A 14,069-nucleotide genomic window follows, 5' to 3' on the forward strand; every position below is an offset into this window, starting at 1 on the left:
TCGACAGATCTTGAGACATGTCCAGACTACATGTACATTACATAATACTACATGTATATTGAAGCCATACATCTAGGAAAGGCCTATAACCCTGTTGCCAATGTCCACCTGGGCCCAATATGCAACCCCTCCACAGCCTTGAGGACATGCATCCTACCACACCTTACCTGATGATGACTCTTTTGTGTCTGACACATGGTATACCTGGCCAGGTGACCTGTCCCCAATTAACCCCCCGGGGTCAAAGTATGGCTCATTCTCACTTAGCCAACACTCTGAAATTTACCTGTATTACCTGGCCAACATGTCAAATTTTACACCTGAGTGACTTTAAACTATAGTCTGTTCTTACTTTTCATTTTGTAAAAATGATATAACTTACAATAATAGTACAAATGAATTAGTTGTGCACTTAAAACAGATAATAAGCTTTCCTTCATTACGAACTATATTTTGTCGCGTAATGATTCGGTTTACATAATTTAGTCGCTACGCTCTCAGAATTTGAACATGACATTTGTTAGTGAAGACGTTATGGGATAAACATGTTCCCCAACAAGTGACGGTTTTTAATCATGTTTATCTAACTCGAGTAAGATAAACATGTAAACAAACGTCATTTGTTGGGGAACCACTATATCTACAATACTGATGTGTTGCAATGAAGTAATTGCAAATGTTTGTTCGAAGCAATGCCGTAATATTGAAATCTGTGACCTTGAAAGTAAGTTGAACAAACTTTGTAGCCCTTTGTCCCAGCATGCTACTGACCTTCCTGATCACATTTCTTTGTAGCAATGGCGCACGTTGTTGTGTTTATGCGAAATATCCTATTTGAATCTAAACAATTATACGAAAGAAGATTTTATCAACGTAAGGGTTTTTCAAAAACTTATCTGATCATTGATAGAGAGTTCACTTGAAGGGGATGAAGGCATCAAATATTACAGCCTTGTTGATGTTCTCGATAGACATTTAAGAGAATGTGTTAGAAAGGACACAAACATATTAATAAACTGAATGCGAGTGGTTTTGTGGTGCGTTCGTTTTGGTGAACTTCCTACGTCCTTCTGTATCAACGAACCGATGCTTATACGGTCATCATATCATGCTGTGCGTAGAAATTGACTTTGTTAATAACTTAAGTGTCCTTGACCTTTGCTTTTAAACCAAAATTTATTCGGGAGGTCCATATTTGGATATCCGCTCTTAGGTCAGATGATGATAAACTGTTCCATAATACATATTTGATCTGCTGTCTGAGTCTGAATATAATGGAAATCAAAAGTGTCTATGCGAGTTTGTCTATTAGTGCCTCTGGTAAATATCAATAGCCGTCTAGCCTGGATAATCGTATCACATGCAAATCCTTCACAGCCGCCAACCTAAACTAACGTAAAGTATATTTGGCTAAATCAAGACACTCGAACAAAAACATATAAATGTTGAGACCTGTAAGTAATCAGAAATATTTGAATTGGGTTAACGTGCTAGAAGATGGTGTTTAATCCCAAAGCGAACATTAACCTTTCGTTTACGCTTCCAACATTATCAAGGCCATTAAAGCAGTAATAATAAATCCAATCCTAAAACATCAGCTTCTATGAACACTTCATCAGACGACGTTTCTAAAATCTTTAGTGCTATTTCAAGAGACAGCATTTGGATATTTTCAAATACCGTATTAAGTGGATATCGGTTTGATTAGCTCCGGATTCCAATGTTGTTGAATTGATTTAAATGAGCAATGTTCAGATAGGTTAACAGCTATTTTGTAAAGTACCATTTCAGAAATTATTTGTTTGGTTTGAAAAGCTACATTGTAGCCATCATAACAGCTGTTCAGTTTTGCCCCAAAATACTTTTAAGATGATAACACACCTACATTCGTTTTTTCTACACTTCAGTTAGTCGTTTGATTTGGTTTATTATGTTTAACGTCCTATTAACAGCTAAGGTCATTTAAGGACGGCCTCCCGTGCGTGCGACATGCATGCGTGTGCTGAGTGCGTATGTGTGTTTTGGGAGGCTGCGGTATGTTCGTGTTAAGTCTCCTTGTGATAGGCCGGAACTTTTGCCGATTTATAGTGCTACCTCACTGAAGCATACTACCGAAAACACCCAGCAGCACACTCCATCCGAATACACCGGGGCTTAATACATATAATAATTATCCTTATATGTAAGGTAGGTGTTATGTCACGCCCGATATTATTTTGTTTGCACCAAAATCTCGGCATTCCACGTTTTCATATAGTGGTGTCAGTGCCAGAGGAAACCCGGGCTAACTACATTTTGTAATAGCCCATCCCCACTGTTTGATAAGTACAGAAAGAGGCGATTAACGTTTTGGATACTACTTTTTCTTAACATTTTCTTCCTAATGTCTTCATTTTTGACTTCTCATTCAATCCCATAATCGTGACTTAGGACTCTGCTTGAAGTACAGCTTTTAAATGTGGAGGAAAGGACTGGGTGGTCTGTTGCCAGTATAGAACTGGATGAACATACGCGCTTCTAGGTGTGGAATTTCAGTGCGATGACTAGAAAATCGCCAGTGAACACATGTACACCAACGTTAATTTACTTCATTGTGTAAAATGGGCTGTTAAACAATTCCAACCAAATGAAAAGGAATTGGTACATATGGCCATATACAGAAAGTCTGCCAAAAAATTCATCCAACGTCATTGTATCACGACATGCCGTAAAACAAAGACATATAGGTACGGGCGTTTCCATTGGAGCAAGTGAGGAGAACGCATCCGCTGGAGCCAGTGAGGAGAACGCAAGTTACATAAAGATCTGGCTTGCACCATGATATGCCAGCAAGGAATGCTTCGCCGACCACGTATTTCAATATGATGTTTACAGTTGGTTTGATGAAGGAAATCGTTTGGCAAACAAACATGTACTCCCGCCATATTGGTGGCTATTATGTACAAGATACTAAGTTGTACGTACATGATAACGAGTTGTAGGTACGCAAGTATTTTTTATAGTGGACTCGGTACTCAATTGTGTGTGTCAACTAAATCGTATAAAATATATTGAAAGAAACTTTCGATTTATGCTGCCTTTTTTAATATGTAGATATAATTATCAAAGTCTCTCACACCAATTTAACAGGTACTCTCAGGAAAACTATAAGGAACGGGAATCCTGATCCAGAGACTCCTTTAAACATGAGAAAGGGTAAAATATTATCGTGTCTCTCGAGAAAACGAAGACAAGAAACCACTAGATAACCGAGTACACTTATTCCAGCCCAGAAGCTACCTACCATAAGGCAAGTGGCACTTGCCGATTTAGATCATATACATGCATTGCCAAGAAACCGACGTCCAAGACAGAGGCTGGACTTGCTCCCATCTCGTAGGGAAAGAGGCTGTTGTGTGTTTTCAACACGTGCTGCGGGGGTGTCAGGCGGCGAATTAGGTAAGTTTGCACAATATGCAAGTCAACTGGCAGTCTTCCGAGAAATACGGTATATAATGAACAATAAAAACAATCTGCATTGTTCATCAGATCAAACGCACAAGGTGGTGCTGTTTTCTACTGGAAGGGTGAAATCGTGTGCGTAGAAGGTATATGAGAAAAATGTTGCGGTAAAAACTGTAGTGTAAGTAATGAGCATATCATAAAGGTATTTTGATGTTTATCCGTTGTTTTGTTGCAAAACAAAAAGTAGAGAGTAAAAACATCATTACTAATGATTATGAATCCCTGTGTGATTAATATATTTTTGTTCAATAAACTTAGTCGACCTATTTCATATCGCACCCAGAGGCAGCTTAGGCGAAAGTAGACCTTCCTAAACATACGTCAATATCTTTGACGTGACTACTTTCAGCGGGACTGTTTGTGCCGCGTCATATATTATAGGATTTTGGCAAATTAAAAAAAATGGCAGTGAAAGAGTAATATAAATGGTGAATGTCTTCTTTTTGTTCTTGTTAACTACCAGACGCACTTTAGGATGACACACTCATCATTGTGCTTTTATTGCTCCATATGATAACTTTTGAACCTGAAATAGCTTACAATCATCAAATACGGCTTCCGTCGCAGGGAAATCATTATTTAGGGCCGGACGATGCTTAACGTTTCTGTCACCTCATTCTTTTATATGAATGAGAAAATACATCTAGCAGTAAAGGAAGAAATAGTCTAGTCGTTGACAGTACATGGAAACAGTAAATCGTCCTCTGTAAGGCGTCTTACCGAAACGCCGGCAGCACATTAAGAATATAAATCATCAATATGATGCAACCTCACTCCACCATTACAGCATAAACAAATACCATAAATATGAAAAACATGTTTTATGATTGGATCCTGTTAGCCTTCAGGATAAATGTAGTTTTTGCTGTGTCTAGAGAGTTTTGCATTGATTCTTTTTTAATTTTAGACAGTCGTAGTTGCGGAAACTTCAATGAAGATCGTATTGACATGCTGTCTATAGCAACATGCTTTACAAGTCATTTCGGGATCAGAAAAGCAAGCCAAGGGATGGTGAAATATGTCGCATAGGATTCAAAAGATTATGCAAAATGAATGCAATATATTAGCACTTTTCGATACAAAAGTGCCAATATGAATGAAACTGCACTCAATAGCCGCATAACTCGGTTATTTTATCTTTTGAAGACTCGTTATTGATGCGTATAAGGGTGTAAAATGATAACAATAATGAAAAAATACAAACATACAGAAACACAATACAAGAAATTTCATGATTTTTATAAAATGGATTTTACAAAACGTCAAGACCATATGTATGTTCTAATTCAAATGGATTGTTGGGTGTTTTGGAAGGCAGCAGCATGTTCGTATTTGTCTCAAGCAGGACACCAGGGTATAATCTTTGTTGGTTCTATGTAAGACAGATATTTTCAATACTATTATAAGGGAACCAACATAAAATCTAAGAGAGAATCAAGAAGTTATTGTGAAATTTCTAGAAATAACAATGCAAAACTTCAACTGTCAGTCATTTTGCTTGCTGGATCAGACTTAAATTTAAATGAGCACAATTAGGGATCGATCAGGGGAAACGTATCTACAAGGTTTTGTTTGGTTTAGTTTATTTTGTTTAACGTCCTAGTAACAGCTAAGGTAATTTAAGGACGGCCTCCCGTGCGTGCGACATGTATGCGTGTGGTAACAAGGTTTGGTACTTTTCAAGAAATAGCGACAAATAAGCTTTTTGACGGACGAACATATGACGATTTGAATAGCCCACCATCTGATGATGGCAGATTAATAATACTGAACGGCAACAGGGGTATATATCTTCGAGTGGCAAATTATAGATGAAGTTATAATGTAACGCATGCGTTTACAACCAAAACGATATTTCATTTAGTTGTATTTGCCATTGAATGATCTACCTTGAAAAAAATGTTTTGTTTTAAATAAAGTATTTCATCGATGGAATTGCAATCAATCAAGAAACATAATCATGTTTCTCTTTTAAATTCTTCTGAATGACCGACAGCAACTTTACGGACATCGGGGTATGATAAAGCATTGTGACAGAAAGAAGCCGGACATTATCACGTATAATATGTATATACTAGTTCAAGTTCGTTTGATAAATCCTAGCTCAATTTTGTTAGGACTGGTTTTGAGGATTTGGTTTGGTTTATTTTGTTTAACGTCCTATTAACAGCTAAGGTCATTTAAGGACGGCCTCCCGTGCGTGCGACATGTATGCGTGTAGTGAATGCGTATGTGTGTTTTGGGAGGCTGCGGTATGTTCGTGTTAAGTCTCCTTGTGATATGCCGGAACTTTTGCCGATTTATAGTGCTACCTCATTGAAGCTTACTGCCGAAAACACCAAGCAGCGCAGCAACTGCCATTTTTAAAAACTCTAGTATGTCTCGGCTAGGGGACAGAACCCAAAGCCTTTCTTACAGCGGCGAACGCTCAACTAAAGGCCGAAAGTGTGGCATTGTCAAGGGAGACATTAGGTTTGGTTTGGTTTGATTTGTTTAACGTCCTATTAACAGCTGAAGTCATTTAAGGACGGCCTCCCGTGTTTGCGATATGCATGCGTGTGGTGAGTACGTATGTGTGTTTTGGGAGGCTGGGTATGTACGTGTACATGTACAAGTCTCCTTGTGATTGGTCGGAACTTTTGCCGATGACACCCAGCAGGACACCCCCACCCGGTCACATTATACTGACAACGGCCGAATCAGTCGTCCCACTCCCAAAATGCTGAGCGCTAAGCAGGAGTAGCAATTACCATTAGACATTAGGAAGAAGGAAGTTGTTCAGAAAGTGAAAATATAAGATCTCAAATTAAGTCGCCTCTTACGATCATGTAATGGGGGCAGCAGGTACAATTCTTACGCCCTATCTGCAGGGTCATCGTTTGAAGACCAATATTTCTACTTGATATAAGCAGAATACAATGCTGCCTCCTGATTGATTGATGCTGTCTATATAAGAGGGGTCTATTCTAAGCTTCCCAGCATCAAATTAGGTGTCCTAGGCTCGCCAATAACCGGAACAATGACGTTAAACCCATCCATCCATCAATCAATCAATCCCCAGCATCATTCCTGCTCTGGCTTTCTGGCTTCCATAAATAGCAGCGACACAATCTGCCAAGGGCCCTCCCTCTCCATTTCTGTGACAGGTATCAAAGGTGTACAAGGTACGGGATACAGAGGCAGTGTACGAGGTACATATAGGATTGGGTGTCGGGGTCCAGATATACAACACCGAGTACTGTGGGCTAATGGTACGGAGTACTAAGGCATAGTACGGGGTACTGGAGAATATATCTTAGCTTGTATACTAGTACTTGGTGTATGTTCAGTGCTGTATAATACTAGGTGCAGATAGTACATAGGTAACTATATATAAAGTCATGGTGATGTACAGTGTGTTATTTCCCCCCAGTGTAATACGTTGTCTTATGAACTAATGTGATATGAATCTAATGAACCAACATCATTTGCATTGGTCAAGGTAGACCAGCGGGTTCTTTGTATATATTAGCTACCGCACTATCTTAATTCCAGGGAATAACCTTGTAACGGACTCGAACACGATAAAGATGATTTCAATTTCTATATAGTACTCCTCCTTACCTGCGGTGTTTACAGTTTTCAGTGGTTTGGTTTATTAGCTCACCTGCCCGAAGGGCAAGTGAGCTTATGCCGTGGCGCGGCGTCCGTCGTCCGTCCGTCGTCCGTCGTCCGGCCGTCCGTCCGTCCGGCCGTCCGTCCGGCCGTCCGTCCGGCGTCAACTTTCCATTCAAGCAACTTCTTCTCAATAACCAAAAGGCCTAGAGACCTAATATTGGGCATGTAGCATGCTGGGGTGAAGGGCTACCAAGTTTGTTCAAATGAATGACCTTGACCTTCATTCAAGGTCACAGGAGTCAAAAAGGCTAAAATCTTCAAACGACTTCTTCTCAACAACCAACAGTCCCAGGGAGTTGATATTGGGTCTGTAGCATGCTCGGGTAAAGGGCTACCAAGTTTGTTCAAATGAATGACCTTGACTTTCATTCAAGGTCACAGGAGTCAAAAAGGCTAAAAAAAAATTAGACGACTTCTTCTAAATAGCCAAAAGACACAGGGACTTGATATTGGGTCTGTAGCATGCTGGGGTGAAGGGCTACCAAGTTTGTTCAAATGAATGACCTTGACCTTCATTCAAGGTCACAGGAGTCAAAAAGGCTAAAATCTTTAAACGACTTCTTCTCAATAACCAAGAGTCCCAGGGAGTTGATATTGGGTCTGTAGCATGCTGGAGTGAAGGGCTACCAAGTTTGTTCAAATGAATGACCTTGACCGTCATTCAAGGTCACAGGAGTCAAAAAGGCTAAAATCTTTAAACGACTTCTTCTCAATAACCAAGAGTCCCAGAGGCCTAATATTTGGCCTGTAGCATGCTGGGGTGAAGGGCTCCCAAGTTTGTTCAAATGAATGACCTTGACTTTCATTCAAGGTCACAGGAGTCAAAAAGGCTAAAATCTTTAAACGACTTCTTCTCAATAACCAAGAGTCTCAGGGAGTTGATATTGGGTCTGTAGCATGCTGCGGTAAAGGGCTACCAATTTTGTTCAAATGAATGACCTTGACCTTCATTCAAGGTCACGGGGGTCAAAAAGGCTAAAATCTTTAAACAACTTCTTCTCAATAACCAAGAGTCCCAGGGAGTTGATATTGGGTCTGTAGCATGCTGGGGTGAAGGGCTACCAAGTTTGTTCAAATGAATGACCTTGACATTCATTCAAGGTCACAGGAGTCAAAAAGGCTAAAATATTTAAACGACTTCTTCTCAATAACCAAGAGTCCCAGAGAGTTGATATTGGGTCTGTAGCATGCTGGGGTAAAGGGCTACCAAGTTTGTTCAAATGAATGACCTTGACCTTCATTCAAGGTCACGTCGATCAAGTATGCTTAAATCTTTAAATGACTTTTAGTGAAAAGCCAAAGTGCAGAGAGACATTATATTGGTCCTGTAGCATGCTTTCAAATAACTGCAGGATCCATATATGAAAAGATCACTGCATTGCAGGTGAGCGATTTGGGCCCATTGGGCCCTTGTTTTGTTTAACGTCCTATTAACAGCTAAGGTCATTTCAGGACGGCCTCCCGTGCGTGCGACATGCATGCGTGTGGTAAGTACGTATGTGTGTTTTGGGAGGCTGCGGTATGTACGTGTTAAGTCACCTGGTGATAGGCCGGAACTTTTGCCGATTTAAAGTGCTATCTCACTGAAGCATACTGCCGAAGACACCCAGCAGCACACCCCACCCGGTCACATTATACTGACAACGGGCGAACCAGTCGTTCCACTCCAAATATGCTGAGCGCTAAGCAGGAGTAGCAACTACCATTTTTAAAGACTCTGGTATGTCTCGGCCAGGGGACAGAACCCAAAGCCTTCCTCACAGGGGCGAACGCTCAACTAAAGGCCAAAAGTGAGGCATTGTCAAGGGAGACATTAGGAAGAAGAAAGTTGTTAAGAAAGAAGAGAAAAGATAAGATCCCAAGTTTAGTCGCCTCTTACGATCATGCAATGGGGGCAGCAGCACCAAGGGGAACCTACATATGAAATTTGAGAAAGATCCCTTCAGTACTTTCTGAGAAATAGCGATAACAAACTTCAATTGTCCAAATCCAAGATGGCTGCCTGTCAGCCATGTTGTTATCCGATTGGTTGTAAATGCAATATGCATAACTAGGCACCAAGGGGAACCTACATATGAAATTTGAGAAAGATCCCTTCTGTACTTTCTGAGGATTAGCGATAACAAGAATTGTTTACGGACGGAGAGACGGACGGACGACGAACCACGGACGCAGGGCGATTTGAATAGCCCACCATCTGTTGAAAGTCCCTTTGATAAGCTATAGAATTGATAAAGATTCTTGACAAATCACAATGACATTATTACTGGCTTATATCGATTTAAGAAGATGTAATATGAGATTACTGCTGTGCTAACAGCCAATCGCGAAACAAGATATGTACTTGTGGACACTATTAGAACAAATATTTTTCGTTTTTTTTATATACACATATATATATGATTTCCAATATAGGTACCACTCTTTACAATGTAAGTATCGCCCCGGTAAACTATACATATATAATAATAGGTCTGGACCATGTATTTCATGATTTTATACATTTATATCACTATCATTACAGTTGTGATAGTACGAGATTTCCAGGCAAATACATATCGTGATATATAGCGATATATATTTCGCTAAGGAATTTTTGTAAAAATACCGTGATTAAACAAGAGGCCCATGGGCCTTAACGGTCACCTGAGATTTGAATATTTTCCCTATATAAACTATAGTAAAGTTTTCCCCCTCCCCAGGGGCAAACGTGAGACTCCAGAGTCAGGAAATTCACAATTTTGGTAAAGCACATTAAGACCCTTCCATCTATGAAGAGTGTTTGATTCCACTATGTCTGAGAGTAGAGAAGTAGATTTTTGAAGTTTTAGTCAATTTAACCGTTTTTAGCCCCGCCCATCAGCCCCTGGGGTCAGTCAGGGCCAACATGTGAATACCATCAAACTGCCGTCGCAAGCTGATAATGTTAACCAAATTAGAATGAATTCCAATAGAAATCCAACAAATAATAGTCAAAAATATGATTTCCCTATATAAACTATAGTAAAGTTTCCCCCCTCCATAGGGGCAAACGCGAGACCCCAGGGTCAGGAAATTCACAATTTTGGAAAAGCACCTTAAGACCCTTCCATCTATGAAGAGTGTTTGATTCCACCATATCTGAGAGTAGAGAAGAAGATTTTTTAAGTTTTTGTTAATTTTACCCTTTTTAGCCCCGCCCATTAGACCCTGGGGGTCAGTCAGGACCATCATGTGCATACCATCAATCTGTTATCCCATACTGATAATGTTAACCAAGTTAGAATGAATTCCAATAGAAATCCAACAAATTATAGTCAAAAATGTGATTTCCCTATATAAACTATAGTAAAGTTTACCCCCTCCCCAGGGGCAAACCCGAGACCCCTTGGTCATGAAATTCACAATTTTGGTAAAGCACCTTAAGACCCTTCCATCTATGAAGAGTGTTTGATTCCACTATATCTGAGAGTAGAGAAAAAGATTTTTGAAATTTTAGTCAATTTTACCCTTTTTAGGCCCCGCCCCTCAGACCCCTTGGGGGTGGGGACCATATAATTCACAATTTTGGTTGACCTTTAGCCATAGAAGCTTCCTGCCAACTTTCATTGAATTTGGTTTAGGGGTTTTGGAGAAGAAGTCGAAAATGTGAATTGTTTACTGACGCAGGACGGACGACGCAAACGAAACGATTTTTTTGCACATTCAAATTATTGTTTAAAAGGATAGTTGTGGCCATTGTTATTGGTAACTTGAGGTACAGTCCGCAGGGTCCGAGATCTTTAGTATATCGGAACAATTTAAAGAAGTTTAAGACATGCCATATGCATATGGTTTGATTTGTACATTTACCAGCCATTGTCATATACAGGCCTGAAGTATGCATGTGCTTTGGGAGGTTGTGGTATGTTTGTGTATGTGTTCCTGTGATAGCACATAACTGAATAGTATATAGTGCTACCTCATCGATATATACTGCCAAAGACACCCAGCGGGCTCACCACCAGATCACATTATACGGATAACGGGTGAACAAGTTTTCATCTCCAAGCTGCTGTCACCTGTCATTGGCAGACCTTTTCAGCTTTCGTTTTTGTTTATTTCGTCCAGATACAAACAACTGATTTTGTCTTGATTGCTTGATTTAAAATGTCTCCTGGGCGGATGCTTTATCCACATAAAACAAATATCGCCGAGTGAGGCATTTAAAGAAATAAGATAATGATATTTCAAAGATGAATAAGAGGCCGACTTTTAGTCATCTTCTACGATTCACAAGCAATTGGGACACAGTTGGCCTTATTCAATAGCTCTCAAATATCCTCTGATCAGAAGGGAAATGAGAAATTATCCTGGCCATGCAGGGGACCTCCAAAATTAATCGCCTCTCACAACAAGTCGTTTCAGAGAGCAGAGATGTCATTACATAACTGAAAATTTGTTTCCTCTGCTGTCATTCCTTCCTTACGTCTACAAGTACCCACCATGTAGAATGTATGAGTAAGTTTATTTGAGCTCGATCTACATTCAAAGATCAGCTGCTGTACACCTGCCCATCTATCCGACTGTATGCAACAACACCATGAAAGTTATTGTCTTGTATTCCAAAAAAAAAATCTTGAATACTCTAGGCATATGCATGTATAATTACCGTAGTCATCACTGTCATGTCATAGGTTCATGGCAATATTTCATATCACAATTGGAGATAATCACACAGTAGCCGACAGCATGTGTAAATGGCAAAGACAAGCTTGTTGTATGGTTACGGTATGCGTGTCATCAATAGAATTATTGTTATAAGTACATCAAGTAATCACTAAATGTATTACAAATACCATACCCGAATCTAAAAAACAATTGTTTTGAAAGTTGTATGAAAGATTTCATCCAATTGCACGGGAGGCCGTCCTTAAATGACCTTAGCTGTTTATAGGACGTTAAACAAAATAAGCCAGACCAAACCAATTGCAAAGGACACATGCCATGACTTTGGTTTGGTTTATTTTGTTTAACGTCCTATTAACAGCTAAGGTCATTAAAGGACGGCCTCCCGTGCGTGCGACATGAATGCGCGTGGTGAGTGCGTATGCGTGTTTTGGGAGGCTGCGGTATGTTCGTGTTAAGTCTCCATGTGATAGACCGGAACTTTTGCCGATTTATAGTGCTACCTCACTGAAGCATACTGCCGAAGACACCCAGCAGCACACCCCACCCGGTCACATTATACTGACAACGGGCGAACCAGTCGTTCCACTCCAAATATGCTGCGCGCTAAGCAGGAGTAACAACTACCATTTTTAAAGACTCTGGTATGTCTCGGCCAGGGGACCGAACCCAAAGCCTTCCTCACAGGGGCGAACGCTCAACTTAAGGCCAAAAGTGAGGCATTGTCAAGGGAGACATTAGGAAGAAGAAAGTTGTTAAGAAAGAAGAGAAAAGATAAGATCCCAAGTTTAGTCGCCTCTTACGATCATGCAATGGGGGCAGCAGGTACACTTCTTACGCCATGACAATTTTAAAACAATTAGAATTCTTGTGATAGAAATGTAGTTAACCGATATATTTCAAACAATTGGAATTATTTAATGTTCATTTTTATTTATATGTACAATAATCGCACCAACACTGATGTTAGGGCATCATTGGTAAAACATCCGAAAAGGTTAAATTGCCACCTAAGAAAAAATAAACTATGGATGAATTATTTCCAACTTTACTCATATCAGCTAATTGCGGGAAAACATCTTACAGAAGTTGATGTCGGTGGAGTCTGCACAAAGGTTACCTTCCGATAACTCAAGTTTCTTTGGGCCGATCAAATCAAACAGAATAAATAGAAAATCTGTTCCCGTTCAAAAACTCCTATTATCACACAACTTTCTGCGCAGGCGACACATCAGCTTTCGTGGAATTCTTGTATGAAGTGTTTATATAACTATATCATCTTTTTCAATTAATGTGCTAACAGATTATACTTGTTAAATACGTACTGTATATTCTCGGTCATTCATCAAGGGTTAATGTTGTTGTATTTTAACAATCTACTGTATATCATTAAACTAAAACATCGAGCCCATTAAGACAGGATGTTTCCCAGTGTGCAGTATTTGGTAAACTTTAGTGATTATCAAGATGAAGTACCATTTTGACTTTTTCACAATTCCTCTGGGATGTTTGGTTAACGTTAAAGCTTTCGTCTGTTCTGTATATCAGTTTGTCTCCTGCTGTTAAAATAAAGTTGATAACTCGTATACGTGTGTTGTAATTGTGATTTAATAAAGTATGAAGATATCATTTGATGATATAAGATACAGGAGTTTGAACTACCAGATAATCAAGTCCCAATAATTGACATTGATAAACATTTAACCCTACATTTATATTTTAATTTGGTTTGGTTTGGTTTATTTTGTTTAACGTCCTATTCTGCCCTGCGGGTAGGGCGTAAGAATTGTACCTGCTGCCCCCATTGCATGATCGTAAGAGGCGACTAAATTTGGGATCTTATCTTTTCCCTTCTTTCTGAACAACTTTCTTCTTCCTAATGTCTCCCTTGACAATGCCTCACTTTTGGCCTTTAGTTGAGCGTTCGCCCCTGTGAGGAAGGCTTTGGGCCCTGTCCCCTAGCCGAGACATACCAGAGTCTTTAAAAATGGTAGTTGCTGCTCCTTGCTTAGCGCTCAGCATATTAGGAGTGGGACGACTGGTTTGCCCGTTGTCAGTATAATGTGACCGGGTGGGGTGTGCTGCTGGGTGTCTTCGGCAGTATGCTTCAGTGAGGTAGCACTATAAATCGGCAAAAGTTCCAACCTATCACAAGGAGACTTAACACGAACATACCGCAGCCTCCCAAAAGACACATACGCACTCACCACACGCACGGGAGGCCGTCCTTAAATGACCTTAGCTGTTAATAGGACGTTAAA

Source organism: Pecten maximus, chromosome 12 (assembly GCF_902652985.1).
Source record: "Pecten maximus chromosome 12, xPecMax1.1, whole genome shotgun sequence".
NCBI classification, from domain to species: Eukaryota; Metazoa; Mollusca; class Bivalvia; order Pectinida; family Pectinidae; genus Pecten; species Pecten maximus.